This window comes from Anopheles coluzzii, chromosome 3, assembly GCF_943734685.1.
Source record: "Anopheles coluzzii chromosome 3, AcolN3, whole genome shotgun sequence".
Taxonomy (NCBI): Eukaryota; Metazoa; Arthropoda; class Insecta; order Diptera; family Culicidae; genus Anopheles; species Anopheles coluzzii.
In genome coordinates this window covers 65,444,926-65,459,620 of record NC_064671.1, presented here as the reverse complement: position 1 = coordinate 65,459,620, position 14,695 = coordinate 65,444,926, and the positions used below count along the sequence as shown (strand labels likewise).

The 14,695-nt window shown below is 42.9% G+C and overlaps 1 protein-coding gene across 2 annotated transcripts in view; it reads left to right on the top strand.

The window, feature by feature from the left end:
• LOC120960171 (uncharacterized) overlaps positions 1–14,695 on the top strand; it is a 284,474-nt gene that overhangs the window by 244,405 nt on the left and 25,374 nt on the right. The gene's annotated exons all lie outside the window — the stretch shown is intronic.

The window sequence follows — 14,695 nt, the reverse complement described above, 5'->3', positions numbered from 1 at the left end:
CCACCGTTGTGGTGATAAGGCAATTTGCCAATTGTTGCCTATTTAAGGGAACAGCGTTTTTTAAAATATAGTTTAAATGGATGAAACCACAATATTCATTTTATGTTTATTTTATATACATCATTTTCGTTTAAAAATTATTGCATGATTGCATGATTGTTACGGTAATTGAAATATCACTGTACAAATTGTACTTAATTTCCTTCCCTATTTCCTACGCTAATTGCTACGCTATGTCTTATGTTAATTCCTACGCTGCACATTTACTGTCGGGTATAGTTTGTCAACTGGTACTGCAATTGTACCCGTTTCATACCTGAAGCAGGTTCAAGTATCGTTCCGAATCCAAATCCGAAACAGTTCCTGGAACTGTTCTTAAAAATATATGAAATCGGGAGCTATTTCAGGATCAGCATAGGATCATGATCGGTTCCAGGACCGGTAGGTGTTCAGTATCAGTTCGAGGTTAGTTATGGGTTTACTTTCAGTTTCAGGACCAGTCTGGGGTCATGATAGGTTCCAAGACCAGTGATTCCAGGACCCGATGATCGGTTCTAGGACCAGTATGGGTTCATGATTGGTTCCTGGACCAGTATGGATTCATTATAAGTTTGAGGACCTTTATGGGTTCATGATTAGTTCCAGGACCGGGATGGGTTTATGATAGGTTCCGGGACCGAAGTGGGTTCATGATCGGTTCCAGGGTCTGTATGGGTTCATGATCGGTTCCAGGGCCGTTATGGGTTTATGATAGGTTCCAGGACCAGTATGGGTTAAGCATTGGTTCCAGGGCTAGTATGGGTTCATGATAGGATGCAGGACCTGTATGGGTTCATCATAGGTTCGACCAGTATGGGTACATGATAGATTCCAGGGTCAGTAAGGGTGCATTGTGCATAATTTTAACAATAATCTTAGTAGCAATCGTACCCATCGCTAGCTGAGCACGTAGGCTTATGATAAGAACACCACGGAAATTACTACTTATCAAGCGACAAACCTAGTACATACAAATTAAATTCGTGGCTCAATATTGTTGGAGAGCATTGCTCCTGCTAGGAAGTTCGATTCCCGTTGAGAGTGGCAAGATCTCATTAAGAAATCCGCGTTTAGGAAGGCGGAAGTTTAAATCCGGGTGCCAGCCTTATTCAAGGTTTTTCCTGGGGAGTTTATCTCTTCACTCATACAGTCCACGAGACGGAGTAGGCCGCATACCCTACTAGTTTTATTTTATTTTATTTGAGTTTAGAGACTATTGATTTCAGTGTGCTTTTTACAGTAAAGGGATTCTATGAAATTTAGTTACTAGCTCTATGACCTGGCTCTATGACCGAACCTATACGTTCGACCTTGGTGTATGCCGAAATTCTGAAAAATACCTACGGACACCCGTCCATTTGAAGGGTGGATAAAAATACGTATTTAGAATGGTTAAAATGATGAAAAGCCCTTTTTCATTAAAATTGCGAATTGTTTAACATGTTTTGGTTTCCACAAAACTGTTCTAATTTATTGTAATAGGCGTTATTTACCGAAAACATGGACCGATAGCTTTTCATGCCAAATTTTGACCGATGTACGCGGGAGTTTCGAAAAACACGAGAATAAGTTGATCAGCAATTCCGTTTAAGGCCCTTTTTTTGAATCATTTATCAAGATTGTATGATACTAAGTGGTTAATAGTTCTCTTTCATTCCTACATATACTTTTGTTGAAAAATGTTACAACTTGACAGAAAAAAAACTAAATGTAATCAACCCATGCGTCAATTTGACTGGTTCTGTAGATATAGGTATACCACATATGTATCTTAAAAATCTATGAATGTTATGTAAAACAAAAAGGTTTTTATTGTATTTTAATTCAAAGTCAAATCAACGGGTTCCATAGACCTAGTGTTAATCATGAGAATTAGCTACAATTATTAAATTTACTATCATAATGTACCGTTAAAATGGCGAGCGCGGCAAAATAAAAATTTTTTGTTATGCACCACTCTTAACGGGCTTACCTAAGAAATCCATCCCTTTTTGAACGGAATCAGTTAACATGTTTTCCCTTTTTTTTAGAAAAAAGTTTTCTTTTTAAAACATGTAGCATATAAAAAATATAGATATTTGCAGCAGGAATGCTCAATATTTGAGGAGAAAGATTAACTTTCATTAATGTTTTACACATAGTTACTTGATGTGAAACGAAATTGAGGATATTAAGTCTTGTATGGAATTGTAATATTTATTGGAACAAGAAAGTCAAACAGTCTAGCATTTATTTTTTAAATGTTTATTCGTTTAGTTCGTGCAAATTGTAATCGTTTCGGTATGGAAGGAATAACATCTTAAATTAAGTTGCTTTATGTTCTACCACGCTATCTCTAGGCTTTTTCTTCGTACTGTTATTCCCAATCTAGTTTAAGCAAATGTGTTTTATCTCCATCCGTTACTCTTTACTTCTCTCTTTTTCTGTTCTCTTTTCTTTTTCACGATTCTTAAAAAAATGATGCACATCATCTTGCGTCTGGCGTTTCAAGGGCGTCTCGAGCCCTGGACAAAGTTCAAACCTTACTCCATCAATTCAAACACGTTGTTTGGGGATATCGTAGCGGAAAAGAGAGAGAAAAAATGCCAAGAACCATCCCATCCCAAAACGAAAGCGACGCGCGAATGTCTGCACCCAAAGGAAGGAGGATGAAAAAGCTTTTCCCGTGCGGAGCAGATAAAGATGCACACTATTCGCCATCGGAAAAAATGAGCCGTCGGCTTGAAAAGCTTACAAAACCGGCGAGGGAAGGGCAAATATAGCGCAGAAAAGCAGAAGCATGAGATGGCCATTTCCACTCTATGACAGCCAAGATATACTCCACCTTGCCCTTCTGTTGCCCTTCCTTTTTTGCGCTCACTTTCCCGGAAGTGGAAAAGTTTGTGCCACCGTCGCCGCCAGCGAAAGCGCAACTTTGCTACCATTGTGTATCGTTTTCGGTGGCGCACCACTATCCAAGAAGTGCATTATTTTTACGACCACAAAGGACACAAACCATCAGCATTCGGTGGTTGGAACTGGAAGACGTTTGGCTTACGGTACATGGTGATCACAATTTTATGGATAAATATAATAAACTTTATGTGTGGATAGGGCGTGCACACGTGGGACAAAAACGCAATCCACCTCTTATTCCATGAAAGCAATCTTTCTGACCGCAAATCATTACGCTTGCTGGCGCGAAAGGAAGGGGACGGGTGTAGTTTTTGCACCCTTTTCCCGATCCATTAATCGTAATCGCCCCCAGTGCTGCCTCTGTGTCTTTCTTTGAGAGGCAAAAAGTGTCCGAGATTTAAAAAGAAAGGAACACAATCGCTCCCAACACGCACATTTGCTCGATCATAATGTTCGCCACTGAGACGCTGTGGGTCTTTTCTCCCGTTGAAGCCTTGAAACCTTTCAACAGCCATTCATCATACACTTTTCACACTTATGTGTGTGTGGAAAAGGAAACTGATACTGATTTTTCCTTTCAGCTTTTGTTCCATAACTTTTAACCACCGTGGAAAGGCGAACAGTGTTTTATACGGGCACTTCTACTCGTGGGAGAAATGACCATTACGTTTCGTTCGGGCGGAACCAAAATGAGGGCTTTGGCCAGGTTCGAAAGCAGAGATGTTTTGCAGTGTCATGACAACACAGGCGGTTTTGGGCATGAATGAAAGAAACAAAAAAATGGACTGGATCATAAATATGATTTTTTTACAAGCTTCGAGAAGAATAGCTGCATGGCAGCTTTTCTGTTGGTTAGAAAGAACATTTTCACAAAACGTAGAGCAGCAAAGCTTCTTATTAAAGCACACCCAAACAATAAAACGAAAGCATTAAAATGTACATTGCTGTGCAATACTGTACCATAAGCATGTGTTTAGTATGCTCATCCGAGAGCCTCCCATCTGTTACAAAACAGTAATAAAATACCATTGCCATGCTTGCCATTTTTAATCCTCCGCCTCAGAAATGCTGACAAATGAGTGTTGATGAAGAAACGTCCCTCCTGCAACATTCCTCTCTGACGTCTTTTGCACGTTCCCCTGCGAACAATGGGAAAGAATGGAAAATAGTGACAAAACATGCAGCGCCAGCTTATGTGTTGACGCAAAGCAGATGGATCACACAGGAGCTGATTTTCTCGCCAATGTCAGTATGTTGGGAAGAAGTTAGTTCGTCACGTGGCGGTCGAAACAGTGCCGAGCACTGGTGAATTTGAATGCGAAGAAAACGTATACATTATTTCGTCAGCAGATGCAGATTGCTTTCTAGTGGTGGGTTTAATGGTGGACGCAATGAGCGGCTGCCCATCAGTTTAGGGACCCCGTGGATGGCTAGCCCAGCATATATAACACTTTGTAGACTCCCGTGAGGAGCGACGAGGACACTGGATGATGGGGCTCCGGGACAGAGCTCCTCCCTCCAACCCCTCCCCACGACGCTTCTCAACGATTAGGGCCCACGGCACACTAAACCAACCACTGATTGTTTCGACCGTTACGATTTGGGTCTGCGTTCGGATCACTGTTTGAGGGGCATCATTTCCTTCTGTTTCGGCAGCAGCAGCATCACTTGTGGCTCTATAATCAGCCACTGACTTGGACGACTTCTCAGGTCGGAAAGCTCAGCAAATATTACATCAAACTAGAGATGGGAAAAATGAAGTTTTGGTCGGAATCGATTCCGGCTAGCTTCGACTTTTTTGGAATCGATTCCGGCTAGTTTCGATTTTTTTGGAATCGATTCCGGATATTAAGTTCGGAATTGGCTCCGGAATCGGAATTGGATTCGGAATTGGAATCTGCTCTGGAACTGGAATTGGTTCGGGAATCGCCATCGGCTCTAGAATCAGAATTGGCTCCGAGATCTTCATACGAATGAATCGTTTTCAAGAGCATTTGGATCCTTTGCGGTTTATTAAATAGGGGCATCCAGTACATTCGGGCAAAAACCATGCGATCAGTTTGATAGTTAGATGAAAAAACATTCATCGTTTCAATGCAGCATGCATTGAAGGTTAGGTTGTGTTGCATGCAATTGTCAGGATGCATTTTCGGTAATTTTTACAACGTTGGTAAAATTAAATTGAGCTCCATAGCAATCGGATTGAAAATCCGAAAGGAATCTTACCGTACGGCCAGACAGGGTGAAATGTACAGCGAAATGAACAATTTGATGGAATATGGAAATCCCAGAGCTGATTTTGATTTCGGAGCTGGTATCGATTCCGGATCCGATTCTGATTTAGGACCCGATTTAATTTCCGAATATACCGTGTTCGGAGTCAATTCCAAATCCAATTCCGATTCCGGAGCAGATATCGTTTTCGAATGTGGGGCCGATTCCGTTTCCGATTTCGGAGCCGATTCCGCTTCAGAATCCGGCGACGATTTCGATTCCAACTCTGGAATCGGAATCGAAATCAATTCTGGAGACGGAATCGGCATCGGGTAGTTCCGATTCCGAGGTCCCACCATCACAAAAAAACGGGGTTTCGTTTGTTTCTTATTCCAATACAGTCGGACTTTTTCCGCAATTTTTGCTCCTTTGCGTTCGCTAACGATTCGACGACCTTCCTTAAAACTGGTGACATATTCGGGAAAATTAATATTCAGCAGCCGTAATTCTTTGCCCTCTTCCCGCGCGTATGTTGCCACTGTGACGGGACAGTGGGAAAGAAGAGGCGAACAATTTTCAAGCTTCTAATCTCCATTCGGGCGTCCCTACCGGGCGGGTGCCACGGCACAAGACTGTGTTTACTGTGCTCGCGAACCATCCACTCAAGTCATACATTTTCCACGCGCGGTTGGTGGAACTTTTGTTTGTCGATATTTTTTGTCGCGTATTGCACACACCTACCCCATACCCATCCCACCATCAAAGCTTACCGTCTCCCACTCTTTTGCTGTGTGCCGTCTGTCTTTCGGCTCGCGCTTATCATAAGTCGTGTCTGGGCAGGCTCCCTTCGTTTACTAGGCATCGAACAAACATGTGTGTTGGTGTGTGTGTGTGAGACGAGTGAGGCGAGCTAGCCAAGCCATCGGATGGAGTGATAAGGCCGTATAATTTTTTGCTTCTTCGTTTGCAAAGGTTGGTTTTAGAGACTATAGGGCCTGAAGAATTCGTTTTGCATTTTTTATGAATTTAAATTGAGCCTATGGGTGGGCGGGGGTTGCGGAGGCGCACGCCACAACTCGAGCCTCCGAGGGCGAAGGCTTTGCGTGGCTTACGGAACAAAGTGCTTGGGAGTTGTGGCGTTGGCTTCTTTGTTCTTCACTCGACAATCACTCACTCTCTCTTTCTCTCTTTTGCTTTATCAGCAAAGGTCCCGAACATCCGACCAAACGGGGAGGCTTAGATTTAATAATGCTGAGGTTATTTTCTGGAGGGTGATGGAAGATAATGCCAAATTATGAAGCCAGAGGCTTGACTTAGAACGGCACGAGATGTTGGGTGGTGGTGCTGGTGGTGAAAAATCTCAAAAGTCCGGATTAGGAGTTCGAGTCGCTCGGGCAGCAACATTTTTGGGGAAGAATAATTAAATTGTATAGGCTTCATAAATATGGATCAATACCGACCATCGGTCGGCTGATGTATGCCTGTGTGTGTGCGAACCGCCGGCCTGGAACCGCCGAAGCGGAAGGCAGTGGCAGTGGGAGCAGTCGGGTGGGGGAAAAATTATGCTCCGATAATCGCATTTATCGAAAAATCCGCACCGAACCGCTTCATTGGGCACGTGGAGGAAAAATGAAGCTAAGGCTTTTTGGTGCTTGCGTTACTGTTTATGGCTATTACGGGCTGCAAGCTTGCTATCGAGAAACCCCCCTTGACACGGTAAAATGGTTCTAAGCTTCAGAAGAATTGTGTAGATTGTGTGGTTTTGAGTAGAAGTTTTCTTTTGCGTGAAGGACAGTAAATTTTGGGGTTCATACCATCATTTGTTTGTATCCTTTAAAAGGCTTGGAAGGGAAAGGAAGGATTTTGTGTGAATGTTCGTAGATGAAAGAAGCAGCTGGTAATAGGGAAAGGGACACCACTCAGCTTCTCCACTCGTGCTAAAGTAACGAGCAATATCAATTCAATTATTTTCCAGCATCACTTGATATTCTCCAAAATAAAAAAAAGCTTACACATTGGAACAGTTTGCTTCGTGTGTGTGTGTGTTTGTTTGTGTAAGTCTTTGTGTGGTTGTCATCTTGTAAGCCCGGAAATGTCATCTCCGTGTACCGTACCGTACCGTGCGGCTAGGTCAGTTTGTTAAAACCCTTCATGCACTACGACAAAGTGCAACGAACGAACGGACGGACGCGCTTGTTCGATGGCCACAATCAAGCTGTGTCAACGCAATAAACCTGCAGCAGCTACTGGACCTAACCCCGATATCGCGTCCTAATATCCGCTCCGGAGGTTCGATTGTTTCATTCCCCCACACACACATACACGTACATGCTCGATCGTCGTGAAAAGTTCAACATGACACAAAGCTACACCGGGACAAATTGCAATCATTCGCTTTTCGCATTACTTGTTTTTTTTTATCCCCCCTCCAACAACTCAACAACCAGCTGCGAAGAAAAGTCAAACCGGATACTTTCTTGTGCTGGCAGTTTGTTTGTTTGACAATCGAAATAAATAAGCGAAGAAACCAGTGGACGAGTGCTGGGTGCACAAGGGGCACGAAAAGTCCATGCGGGAAATATATATGTATCGTCACCGGTTTTGCGTGCACAAGTTGGTTGTGGAGAGAATAAAACAAAACCCACCCCGAAACGCCACCCCAAAAACCCCCTGGCTCAAAGAACACTTCAGAAGCGGACGGTTGAAAAGCAGCATGGAGGATTTGTTTGTGTTGTCGTGGAACTATTCGTAGGAGTTTTCTAATTACTATAATGAAGATAGAACATTTGCACAGTGAAAACCGAGTTCACAGGACACAAAGGGAACTAGGCTGTGATGGGGAGGGGCTTCCCTCATTCGCCTTTTCGCAACGAAGGCATACACTCTTTTTCACTCCTTATTTATTGCCAGGTGCGAGCACCTGCAAAGTGCACATGCATTGCCGGTCCGGCAATATAATGTTAAGCAAACGGAACGGCAGGCGAATGCATACAATATTTGTGTGCCTGTGTGCTTACAAACAGTGCGACGAGTACACACAACTTTCGCCTTTCCGTAGCTCCCCGCTTCAAAGCATTTCCTCCTCAGTCCTGGGCCTTGGTTGCTCTCTCTGTCTAAAGGCAGAACGCTTTAGCGCACCGAGCGTAAAAGGGTAAACTTTGACGGGCGGAGAAATAAAACAAACATAGCATTTGGGGGTAAATCAAATTAAAGTGTGTGCCATTTTCCGGATTGAGGGGGAGTTTTTTTTTTGCTCTGCCAAGTGCTCATTTGCAGGTGGATGGTTTGCGTGTGTGTATGTGTTTAAACAAGGCGGATCTGTTGGGGCAGGAAAAGTGTGAATAGTGTTTTCAACGAATCGTGTTTTAAAGCACTGAACGCACTAGTAGAATGTGTGGAAAGGAAATAGCGTTTTTACGGGAAAACAGACTTGTGCTCTTATTAAATGAATTAAATAAAATAACTTTCCGAAGTCACTTTTGATGATAAAATACATCATTTTCTTGTGATTTGCTCTTCCTATGCAAACACTTTATTCCATGTTGAAGATTAACTGTTACAAGCTTTGTGGTTATATGTTACATGGAAAGGGTTCGTCGGTGAAAGGCTTCACACAACTCCGATCCCTTTTATGCCAACAGGTCTCCCGGTTTGCCGGGCGAAAAAAAAAAACTGCAATCATTACCTCCGATCGCTCGCAGCCGGTGCGTGTGATTGGTTTGGTTTCCGAGGTTCGGTTTCGTATGCAAATAAGCGCCCGGTACAAGTGTTGTAAGGAGGAGTCGTGGCTGGCTGGCTTAGAAACATGCATGAATGAATTATACGCGTGCGGCACAACATACGCCCGACAAACGAAGGCGACGACGACGGTCTTTAGCTCTCCCAAACACACACACACACACGTACGTTGGTCTTGAAAGAATAACACTTTTCCAATCGACTTAACACGTAAATATACAACAAAGCAGTGTATAAACATAATGGATGAGGGAAAATCGCTTACCACGCAGCCACGCGGTAGGGGCCGACTCGGCAAGGTGGGTGCCTTAACCTTTTGCGTTGTTTAGAGCCACTGGGTGGAGCGCATAGAAGAGGAGGCAGAAATCATGCAGGGGTAGGAAAAACGGCTTCAAATAAACGGGTAAGCCACACTGGCTTCTTGTTCATTGGAACGGGTTTTCCCGAAAGTCTGCTTGTGCGTTGACGTTAAACAAATAGCACGATTTGGATGTCTGCGGTCGCTGTTGGTTTTTAAAGCATGAATGTATGTATTTTGGTGGTGAAGCATTTCTTCCCCCAAAGGATGTGAAAGTGCTCAGTGTTAAGTTAAATCGTTGAAAATAAAAGTCTTATTTTCTTAAGTAATTGTTACTTTTTTAAGCTTTGTGCTTCTATAAAATCACCAAATTTTTCGTTAAAATTTGCCATTTCTTTAAGAATATTCAAATTCTTCTTACTTGGTTTATGATGGAGAATGAGAAGTATAAGTTTGAGAAATGAGATTTTAAAATTTTACAAAAAAAAGCTCTGTTGGTGGTATATACTTTTGATTTTGTTAAATTATAATCATTGTTTTGTTTCATTTTGTCATTTATGATAATCGACTTGCTTATGAATTTATTTTTAAATAACTAATGATACTCTGTATTTCAGTTTGTCTTATTTTTTAAATTAATATTCGCTTTCATGTAATATTTTCAAAGACTGTCTCTATTATTATTTTCATTATTTATTTTGCTTCTCATTTAACTCTTGATGAATAAACATTCGATGTGATTCTTATTAGTATAAGTTTTTCGACATTAAATCGAGCCTTATGAGCCGATTACGATTTATTGTCTGTACTTGTAATTTAGCACGGCCATAGGGCTACATCACGAAATTTCAAAGGTCTTGGAATTGATCAGTCCTAAAACTTAGACTAAACCCTCACATGGCCTGGAACCGTTACTGAACTCATACTGTAGATCTGATGTGTCAAACTCATTTCATACAAGTACAAAATTTTCAGGGCCATAAGGTTGAAAATAAAAATATATACCCTCATAGCAAACAAAAATATTTACAATTGTGTAAATACCCATCTTTGGAATAAATCGTTCATTGGTGGATTCATTGGTGGTTGGAGTTCTAATTGTTTACTTAGGGTCTCGGTTGCTCTGTTCGTAGGTGTAAAACAAGTTTGTAAGATGTCATGAGTATACAATAGTTAGTGTCGAAAAATAGAGCCACAAAATCATTGTTCTTCTTTAGAAAAATAAATGCACTGAGGAAAATTGTGGTAATAGATTTTTTGGTTTGCTATGCTTTCAGGGGAATTGCAGCTAAATTTGTTTAGTGCTATGATATTTCAATAGTCAAACAAAATATTACTTTTTTATATGGTTTAAATTAAAAACCGTAATTTCATGAAATGAAACATAAAAGTAAAAAATGTAGTTAAATCATCCATCCAGCCACCAGCCAGCGATAAAAGCTTTAACTGCAGCTTTATTATCGCTTTGTACGTTTAGCCGTTTAGCATGCAGCTTCCAAACGCTTCCTAGCCGCGCGTACCACATTTTTGTTCCCACCTTTCTTCCCGGTTGAATAAGAAAGGAGTATAATCTGCTCAATACGCTTTCCGCACTACTCGCCCATCACGGCGTTGAACCTTACGTAGAAGCTCAATCGAACGGAACGAAACGGAAATCGTTGCCACTTTAACAATTCCGGCACGACGGCGAACGCTCCGCCCTGCAGCTTTCATGCTGCAGTGAGCACGCTGCAACTGCGCCACCCTCCCGATCTGGAGTGAGTTGCCGTCGGAGGCGTAAAACACATACACACACACATGTATGTAGCCCATCTTGCTTCGAGCGTAAGAGGAAAGGATGTTTTATGAACCAATGCTCCAAATGGAGCTGCAGAACAGGATGCCCGGAAAAGCGAAAGCATGTTATCGATGAATTCCGTCGCCGTGCTTGCCCCCTGGCCCACCTTCCTTCCCCTCCTGCTTGCTTAATGGGCTAGTCGAGCGGGTCGATTTATGGTTGGAATTTTTTAATATTTCGAAACTAAAAACTATTTTCATGGCCGGTTGAGAAGCGCACATCAGCGTGCAAGCAGAAAGGGACGAAAGAGAAAAAACAAATCCATTTGCTGCCTAGGCAAGCAACGACTAACGTGCAACACACCTCAAGAGGTCTTGGATTGAGATACACAGTAGCAGGCTCTCTCACTCTCTCTGTTTCTTTGTGTGTGTTTGTGTAGTTTTTTTTTGCAGAATAAAATCCACCTCCAAAAAGGTACACGAAGCTCGCCCACGTCCAGCCGAACCGATCGAGTGGACCAGTTCCACCAACCAAACAAAAAAAGCTCACAACGCTCCGTGCCCGATGGGTTGCAGCCAGAGAAAGATGTAATGGATATTTTATTTCCCCCGATGTGTATGGTTTGAATTTTAAACATTTTATCGGCCGCATCATCTCGCGCAGAGAGCAAGAGAAGAGAAGAAAACAACAACGCTGCCACCCACCTGCGAAGCCATCATCATCCCGGCTGCCGGACTCCTTAGTCAAAGCGTGGAGCTTTCCTATGTTGCTGGTTCTTTGCTGGAGTGGCCGCAGCGGAAGCAAGTTTGAAAAATTCACCTAAAAAAAAAAAGAAAGAAACCCCGGTTGCAATATTGATGGCGCACTCTTCGGTGGAATACAAATTCAATCGCTTCCGTTGTTGCCGAACTCGAATTCGAACTCGAACCTGGTGCTCCTGGGATCACTGTGTATTGCTGTTTTCGTTTACTGTTTCACACAAGCACACCGTTACCGATGCTTTATTTTCGTGCCTCGGAACAATTATTTCTGGCAGGGCAGGGCAGGGCGCCATCGAGAATAAAATGGCTCCGTGGCGGTTGAGATATGATTTTGTGACTTGGAAAAAATAAGTAAAAAAAAAAACCAACGAACCTGAAACGAAGCGGCTTAACATGAAGCATTATGCTACGGTCGTGCGGTGAAATGTTGAAAATGGTGGAAAAGAAGGAATGGAGGGTAAAGAAAAAAAACCCACCGTGTAAAAGATGACTGCGGCTTTATGTAAATTGTTAACGTTCGATATTTATTTATGTGTTGGAGGGCAAATTGGATTTTGGACTGTTTTAGAACATTACGGGTCGTAGCGGCGGTGATCTGTGGTTGCATGTTAAGGGTACAAAGAGAAAGAGTGAGAGCCATAAAAAAGAAAACATTCGTTTTTTTCTCCCCCGTCCCCCAGCAGGAGATAACCATTAACGGACGCTCTGCCGTGTGCCGTGCAAAGGGGTTGCGGTTACTTTATTTTCCACGTTGATTTGTACTCGTGCCCTTGTGGTGGTGGTGGTAGCATTGGTTAGGCTGTATGGTCCTGTTCTAAAATAAAAACCAAGGGGTGTGTAGTGGCTTAATCGTTATTGGATCATAAATCTGTGTCCGGGCCGCATCCACGATTGTGTGAATCGCTGATGGAAAGTGGCTCGAAAAATGGAAAAAATATTAACCTTCACCTGGGATTTGAACAAGGGAAAGGAAAAAAGGTATTTTTCCAGCACAGATGATGGGTGGGCTTTTTCCGTACCGCGAATGCGTCCCCTTCCCAGGTGCGTGATGTAGTAACATTACCGCTACAGGAATGAATTTGCGGGCAATTGCGAGAAATTGTGCCATAATGATTACAATCTTGTGTAAATATTTGGACTTTGTTTTGAGGGCTAGTAAGGTCAAAGCTTCTTTTTTCAGTTTTCAATTTGCTGATTACTGATTAAAAATGGCAATACAAGCGCACACGTACAGGGCCGGTATATTAATACCGGTGTAGTGTGATTGCATACCAACAGGCGTTTAAGTGGTTTAGATTTGTAGCGCGTTTGATGGCTTCATTTATCAGGTCACATTTGATGATGTGTGTGAACAATATTTCACGCTCCATCAAGAAGATCAAATCGAAACAAACAACATGTAAATGTGATTTGTACGCAGCAACAAAACAAGCTCAGAACACGCAAAACCCCCCTGGTTTGGTCCATCACGCTTTTACACCCTCTGTTTTCGCACAACGACTTCATCAACTGTGATGCGTTCTTGAAAATGTTGCAATTTGTTTTGTGAAGACCATACACCGAAACCAAAATTCCATCCAATCACAACGAAATGGATTCGGAGGAAAAGTGTGTAAGCGATCATGCGAGCTTTGCTGCCGTTTGCTGGGCGGGAAAATAAATTGATCTTTTTAACCTCTTGCCACCCGGTTGTGCGAATGTGATGCCACTGGCCAGGAAGACGGATAAAGCGGTGGTGGTGATGGGGGGAAAGCACAATAACAAAGAGATAAACTGTCACACTGCGACTGTGTGCTGACGAGGGAAAAAGATCCGTTGAGTGGTTGGGAAATGAGAGCGTAAAAAGAGGTAAGGAGGAAACAGACGCATAAACGCAGCAAAACAAAAGCGGAGGATCAAATCAAAGTGAGTGAGTGAGTGAAGGACGCCCACAAACAAACGAAAGCAACAAATTGGAAACAATTTCTAGTACCGGGTACGTTTCAATCCATCAAAAGGCAAAGGAAGAAACGAAAAAAAGAAACAAACACACATACAAACACTCAACTTCGATCAAGGATTTAGGCCCCACTGGAAAAGGATGCGAAAAATACACAACCGCCTGCCAGTACCAAATCACAACACTACTCCAAAAACTCGGATTTGCTGGCCACGTGCGCTTCCGGTCCAGCACGGCAGTGTGTGTGTGTGCGGCTCGTTTCGATTGCTGCGCAAAAAAAGGACGTGGCGATTTGAGCATCGACCACGGCTCGAGACAAAATATTTGTGAAGAGATTTGTTGGTCACGGAGAAGCAGAAAGTGAGGCTTGGGAGGAGGCAGCTGAGCTGTACGGCTTTGTAGCGAACAGCGAGACAACATCGAACCGATTCGTCACTCACCATGTTCGACACAATTTGCGACACAGCATGTACGTGCCAGCCGACGGCAAAGTCGAAGAAATAATATTTTTCCGCCCGTGTTCCTCTTGTTCATTTTGGGGCTGACGGCACCACCGTTGAGAATGACACGATTGGATCGATTGGATTATTGCTCTTAAAGCTGGCAGGGGAAAAGCCAAAGAAGCATAACGCTTCCTTCTTCTTGTGTGTGTGCGTTTTTTTTCGTTTGTTTGTTTGGTTTTGCTCTTGCCAGCAGTGAAATCGCATTTTTGACGGTTTTCGTGCAATCGAATAATGGGTGTTACAAAAAATGAAATTTCGCGGAAGATGACAGGAATTATAGCTTCTTTGGGTGGCCGCCGGTGTTTGCATACGCTAGCCTGGCCATTTGTAGTGGCTTCTCCGTTTACACATTTCTTCTTCGGCACAGATGCGACACGTTAGATCGTGACGAGAAACGACAAAAAACGCTCAGCGCATATGAATTATGGTGATGGCGTTTTTTTTTTCTTGCGGTCGAAAATGCTGTTCACAGCAACCACCACCAACGGAGGAACGGTGTGCATGTGTGAATGGTTTTCACCGTATGGACGT